At 34.5% G+C, this 7,787-nt stretch overlaps 1 pseudogene; it reads right to left on the reverse strand.

Annotated features, from left to right (window-relative positions):
* Positions 1-2,641: 2,641 nt before the first annotated feature.
* LOC126973564 (uncharacterized) lies at positions 2,642-4,449 on the reverse strand (annotated as a pseudogene).
* Between the last annotated feature and the right edge of the window lie 3,338 nt (positions 4,450-7,787).

Raw genomic sequence — 7,787 nt, forward strand, 5'->3', positions numbered from 1 at the left:
TTGGGCTTATACTTCGCTAGAGGAGAATCCACAATTGCAACTATTGTGGCTGATACTACAAAAAAAATATGGAATTCTTTAAAGAATAGATTTATGCCAGTTCCAGACCATGATAAGTGGAAGCGAATTGCTGAACGGTACTATACTTTGTGGAATATGCCTAATTGTCTAGGCTCGATTGACGGAAAACATTTTAGAATAAAAAAAATCCCAAATACGGGATCTACTAATTTTAATTACAAAAATTATCATTCTGTAATCTTAATAGCATGTGCCGATGCTGATGGTCTGTTTACAATGATAGAAGTGGGATATGCAGTTAGAAATAGTGACGCAGGTATTTTCAGAGTTTCATCTATGAAACGCCTTATTGAGGAAGATGCACTAAATATTCCTGCACCAGGACCTTTGCCAATGGATGAAAATAATTACTCATTTCCATTTTACTTTGTTGGAGATGAGCCTTTCCTTTGGAAAAATATTTGAAGAACTGCCACCAACATCTCCCACATCTTTAATTATAGATTATCCCGTGCTAGAAAATGTGTCGAGTGTGCTTTTGGCATGTTAACGGAAAAATTTATGATATTCGAATCACCAATACGTTGCCGAACCCCTGAGGTGGTCAATAATATAATAAAAAGTACTAGTGTATTGCACAATTTTGTGAGATCCAAGGAAGGAATACCGTATCGCACAACTAACGTCGGTGAAGGAATTAGTCAACGCCCTGCTGATCTAATGCCACATGATCTGAATCTAGACCCCAATCCTTCTCCTTTATCTTTAAGAAAATATTTAAATAATTACTTTTTGACACCACAGGCAGCATTGCCTTGGCAATGGGCTTATTGTGTGTAGAATTATTTTATTAAATAAATAGAATAATCAGCTCTCACCTGGCATTTTCATTTTTTTTTCCAATTTCTGCCCATGCTTTATCAGTCTCAGTCCTGCGAGAGTAGCTTGATAGTGTGGTATTATACAAACAAGGATACTTTTCCACTTCTAACACAAATGCAATGTTTTTTTGTTCGTCGTCAGCCATTTTGTACAAAAGAAGCCACCCGGTGAATGAAACGCAACGCCCGAGTTGCCTGCACGACGGTTTCAATGCAACTGATTTGCAACGCCGTCAAACCGGTTTCAAACTGGTCGCGTCATGTGTGATCTCTCAACAGAATCTATGGTAGAAACTTAAATGCAACTCAAAAGTAACTAGTAGTTTCGTTGCATTTGCGTTTCACCGTGTGTTCTGGGCCTTACTCAACGTTGATACTTAATTGTATCATTCGAATGATAGTTATTAATGTCAATTTTTTTGTGTTTACATTCTGAACAAGTTCTTTCGAGACAATTTTCAGTCATGTTTGCGCAACAAATCGACTTGCTTACTGCCATTGCAGTATTTTCATTTATGACGCGTGCGATTTTAAGTGCCTGTACAACATAATCCATGTTGGTATGAGTGACACACAAACAAGCCTCACGTGCTGTATATTTTGGATCTAGTACCCAAAATGGTCTATACCTGCAAAACGTTTTTTATGATACCTTTTTGCCTGTCTCCGTGATAAACTTTTTGTGCAGATTTATGAGGGAGTCGTTGAGAAACCTGATCTGTTTCTTCTGTTTATTTTTTTATAAATTCAATGACACATTATCTACCTAATTTTAATGCAGTTTTACTACTTTATAGCTTTTACTACATGAATTCATGAATGAATCGTAATTTAGACATAAATCACGGTGTAAGGTAAAAAATCACATCTGATGAATTAACTATATTTTCTCTATACAAAATTGAAGCAATTAGCAAATCAGAGTTATCTCTTTTTCGCTTGCGATAATTGCATTTAATATCCTTCTTTAACGTGTAATTGTAATGCAGTGTGCTATTGCAATGTTAAATTATTTATGTGTGCGTTAGTGTATCATTTTCAAACACCGAATGTTGTCTACGTATCCTATCTGGGTCATTGTCATAACCCTAAAAAAAACTGTTCTAACATAAGAATTTATTAATTTTTTTAGAATTATTTTAAAATTTTAATGATATTGAAAAGTTAACACGCTAAACGCCATGGGGGTCACCGGTGACCTCACCCTTCCTCTATCATAGCGCCATGGGGGTCACCGGTGACCTCAACGTATAGTCATATTCAAACTACTTTTTCTCGCCGCCGGCCATACTGACTGTTACTTTATTCGTACTCCGTGACCGGCACGGCGCTGTAGAACTATACTGCGCAGTGGGACAAACATACCTTGTAAGGAATTGAAAAAATGAAAGATAGCGAAAAAAGTAAGACTAAAATAGGACTAGATTTTTAAGACAATGGACGACGAAATTGTTGTGTTGTGGTGGTGGTACAGAAGGCTAAAGAAAAGAATAAAGTGTTGGGTACATCCTATTTTACGGGAAAGATTTTCACTTGGAACATTTGAAACATTGATGGGTGAACTTAGAAGTGACGGAGCAAAGTACTTCAATTATTTTCGAATGACAACAACCACTTTTGACGATTTACTGGGACGACTTTCACCAGGCATAAGAGTACGAAATACAAGTTTTAGAGAATGTATTTGCCCAGAACAAAGATTAGCCATATGTTTAAGGTAAGAGTGTGTGTGTGTTCTTTTAACAATAATTATTAATTAAAAATGCGAATAAGTCATTTAAGTATTTATTTAAATATTCTGAGTCTGGGGAGTATATGCAATGAGTACTAGATGCTGTTGGTGAAACTGTAGTCAGGTTGGATGACTGGGATGAAGTTGATGGTATAGGTGTTGTTGCCTGTTAGCTGCTACTATTATATTGTGTAGAGTATCCAGAGTGATGATCTTGCGTAGGTGTCGCCTGTTGATTAGGATGTGTGTAGAATCCAGAGTGAGTATACTGGTCTGGTCCGGTCATCTGATTAAAATGACGCCAATGTCCGTAATTTGGGCTCTCATAATTATTACTTAATTTTTGCGATAGTTAAAGTGTCCAAAATTGGTATAATGTCTTTGAAAAAAGAAAGATGATGGTTTTCCTTTTCTGGGTTCATTCTGGAGGCCAAAAACTTTGACATCTTTTCATTTACTTCTTTATTAGCAATTGTTATTTTATCTTTAATTAAGGGTGAACGAAAATCTGACTCCATGCCTACTTCAGTCTCGGTTCTTGCTTTTTTTTAAACTGACTCATGAGGCGGTCGAGGTTCGGAGACTTTCTTAAAAAACATTAATTGCACGTGAAATAAATAATTTCGTGTCTTTCTGGCCGAAGATCCAGATTTAGACTCATCTTTTTGTTTTTTTACTATCTTAAGCCACGAATCTCGTACATTATTCCTATTAGTTAAAACTAGTCATCCTGAAATCAAAAAATATATAAAAAAATAAAAGAATAGAATTTGTTAATTGGTGAAGTATAATGTAATATGTAGTAATAAAAGATACTTTTTTTCAGATATTTGGCTTCAGGATGTTCATTCAAAGAAATACATTACTCATACAGAGTGGGTGTTTCGACAATAAGTATAATAATAAATGAAATGAGCCACGTCATTTGGGAAAACCTACAGACAGATTTCCTTAAGCTGCCTGATACTGAGAGAGAATGGGAGGACATCGCTTTAAAATTCGAAAGAAATGCCAACTTTCCTCACTGTATTGGAGCAGTAGATGGCCAACATATTAGAATTTTGAAACCAGCCAAGAGCGGTTCAATGTTCTTTAATTACAGGGAATATTATTCTTTTGTATTAATGGCAGTTGTCGATTCAGAGTACCGATTTATTTCTATTAGTGTGGGCTTTTATGGCAAGGAATTCGATTCCACTATATTAAAGGATAGTACATTCTACTTTAAATGTACCAAAACCTAGACCACTTCATAAAAACATGCACGAAGAATTACCGTTTATACTTGTTGGCGATGAAGGCTCTGCCTTAACACCTAATATCCTACGTCCGTATGGAGGTACACATTTGAATAACGATAAAAAGTTTTTTAACTATAGATTAAGTCGAGCAAGAAGGTACGTTGAGTGCACTTTTGGTATTCTAGCAAATAAGTGGCGAATACTTCATCGGCCTATAGATCTGAAAGTAGACACAGCAATTCAAGTAATTAAAGCTTGTACAGTCTTACATAATTTTGTAAGAGAAAAAGACGGTATAAATTTTGAAAGTTACCAAAATATAGAAAATAGACAAGAACAAGAAACGAGACCCGTGGATCAAAATGGGTCGACTCGATGAGGACTGATGCCAATGCTATACGTACAGCATTTACTAATTAGTTTGTATCGGATATTGGTTCCATTCCGTGGCAGGCAGCAGCTATAAATTAAAATTAGTGAATGCATTTTTATCAATTATATATTATATAATATTTAAATTCTGTTTTCTTTCTTTTTCATCCAATTCATCGAAGTTTGATTTCAATATTAAACATAAAATCAAAATCAATTTATTCACGTAGGTCACGGAAAGGACACTTATGAATGTCAAAAAAAAAATATCTTATTGAATCTACCGCTACTTCGTAAAGGGTTGAGCTAATGAGAAGACGTAGCAAGAAACTCATTGCCACTCTTTTATATCAAGATTTACATTTAAGTACATCGATTTACAAGTCATTTCAAATTACAATATAATATGTAAAATGTAAAATGATGCAATAGACACACTCAAACGTCAAATAGTCAATGTCTTACACGAGTAAGTCTAAAAAGTAAATGTAAATTAATACAAAAATGATTGAGTGCAGTAGCTGCATCATCCACATACACCATAAATAAATAAAGGTATTCTGTGAGCATTTTATAAGCGATTATAAATAAATAAATATGTATATATCCATACATATACACACAATAACTTTTAAGAATCTGAAACCGAGTCTCCGGCAAAAGGATCATTCTGCCACCGCAAGCAGCGCCCGTTCACGAGCATGACGCATGAGCCAGCCATCGCGATCGCCTCCGTCAACCATATTTTAGGGAAGGGGACGACCCGTCCCATGTCGCCGCCACAAGCAGTGACATTTAAGCGAGCATGACTAAACTTGTTACGAGAACTCAGCAAACAACAATAAAAATAATCCTAATCTACATATCATGCAATACTTACCAAATACCTCTACTTACAATTTGACAATTCTGCTTTAACTTGTAATTAATATTATATCAATATACTATCAGTAATCAAAAGCTCAATCCCTTAGGGTAATCAAATCAAAATCCCCTTATTCAGGCAGGTCAAGGAAATGACTTTTCTTTTGATATCCACCTCCTTTGAGGGTTGAGCTTTAATAAGAAGAAGGGAAACTCTTTGTGACAATCACTCACTCACAAATCATTTCAGTTACAATATGTGTAAAGTGATGCAGCAATAATATTCAAACTACAAATACTCAAAAAAAAATTAAATTAATACGTAAAAACAAGAGTACAGACACGGCCGACTACTACTGCATCAACAATAATACCAGGCCATGGTACAGTAGATGCATCAATCCACACACACCGTAAATAAATAAAGGTATTTAGCGACCATTTTATTAGCAATTATAAAAAAATATAATTTTTAATTTAAAACCATGAGGCAGAGTTTCCGGCTACAGGATCATCCTGCCACCGCAAGCAGCGCCCGTTCACGAGCATGACGCATGGGCCAGCCATCGCCTCCCTCGACCATATTTTATGGAAGGGAACGACCCGTCCCACGTCGCCGCCACAAGCAGTGACATTTAAGCGAGCATGATGAAAACTGTCACGGGAACTCAACCAAATAACAAAAAACAAGAATGTTCATCTAAAATATATTCAACAACAATCACTGAACACCTCTACTTATCATTTGACCATTTTTCTTTTAGTATAAATTATTCATTTTTCAAAAATTATTCATAATTATAAATACTATTATATTTAATTAAGGGCAACTAAAGCTCAAATCTTTAAGAGCAATTCATACCCATGCTTTCTTATCGTCTAAATAATCCTTTAAATTGTAATACGATTTTTCCATAAGTTTATGTTTAATATAGGCTTTGAACTTGTTGAGGGACATTTCCATTATGTTCTCAGCAAGCTTATTATAAAATCTTACGCAATTACCGATGAACGACTTGTCGAGTTTACTAAGCCTAGAAGTGGGCATTAACAGTTTATTTTTGTTGCTACTATAAATATTATGTTTTTCATATACCTTTTGAAATTTATTGCCATTTTTATGAACATACACTAGATTTTCATATATATATTGGTGAGAAACAGTCATAATTTTAAAATCTTTAAATTTAGATCTAAGCGATTCTCTTGGTCCCATACCATAAATTTTTCGAACAGCTCTTTTCTGCAGCACGAAAATAGAATCAATATCAGCAGCATTACCCCATTATAATATACCATATGACATAATGCTGTGAAAGTAACTAAAATAAGCCAATCTTGCAGTTTCAATGTCTGTTAAGGAACGAAATATTTTTTACTGCGTATGCAGCAGAACTTAGTCGACTTTATAAATTTTCTATAGGAGGGCCCCATTGGAGTTTGGCATCTAGCGTTATTCCAAGAAAAACAGCGGTATAAACTATTTCTAATTTCTCGTTTTTAAGCTGTATATCGATTGACACTAGCTTAACATTAGGTAAAGTAAATTTAATGCATTTCGTTTTATTACCATTAAGTAACAAGTTATTAGCTTCAAACCAATGTACAACTTTACTTAAAGCATTGTTAACAACATCAAAATTTGGTATGTAACGGTGTATTTTAAACATGAGTGATGTATCATCAGCAAAAAACACAATTTGATATTTATCCTTTGCAATATAAGGGAGATCATTTATATAAATAAGGAATAGAAAAGGTCCTAAAATCGAGCCCTGTGGAACCCACATTTTAACTACTGATCCAGAGGACCGCTTTCCATTGATATCCACCTTTTGTAGTCTACAATTTAAATAGGATGTCATTAAGTCCAATGCTTTATTTTTAATACCGTAATGGTTAAGTTTTCTAACCAATGTTTCGTGTTCAACACAATCGAACGTCTTGGATAAGTCACAAAAGACGCCAAGTGTATCACGAGACTCCTCCCAGGCTTCAAATATATTATGTATCAAGTCAATACCAGCGCCGGTAGTTGAACGACCCTGGGTGAAACCAAACTGTTTGGAGTGCAATAAATGATTATGGAAAAAATGACAAAGCAATTGATAAATAATTAACTTTTCAAAGATTTTACTAAAAGTGGGTAGTACAGATATTGGTCTACAATTAGAAGGGTCACTGGTACGACCTGATTTAAACAGTTGAACTACTTTACTATGTTTCATTAGGTCAGGAAATTCACCATTTTCTATACAATTGTTAAATATTATATATATATATTATATATATAATTATTATTATATTATCTGGCGCAATAATATCAATCAAAGACTGGACAAGTTTAACTGATATGCCCGAAAGATCATTTGTCGCCTTATTTTTAATAGATTTAAAAGCTTTTATAACATCAGAGCCAGAAACTTAAATTAGTAATTATTTTGGTATAAAACATGAAGAGATCAATAAGTGCATGTTCACAGAACATCAAAATGTATATTGCACTGCACTGTGTGTGCTCTCTCATTTTTTGGGGGTTTAGCATCATACTACATACTCATTTAAAACATACTAATTATTCAAAATAAACAAAATTGTTAAACTGATCTTCTTCGTAATTTGCTGCCCGATTAGCTGCCTCTGGTTTAGAGTAATGGTAAATGTACAGAAATGTCC

The sequence above is a fragment of the Leptidea sinapis genome, chromosome 29, assembly GCF_905404315.1.
Source record: "Leptidea sinapis chromosome 29, ilLepSina1.1, whole genome shotgun sequence".
Classification (NCBI taxonomy): domain Eukaryota; kingdom Metazoa; phylum Arthropoda; class Insecta; order Lepidoptera; family Pieridae; genus Leptidea; species Leptidea sinapis.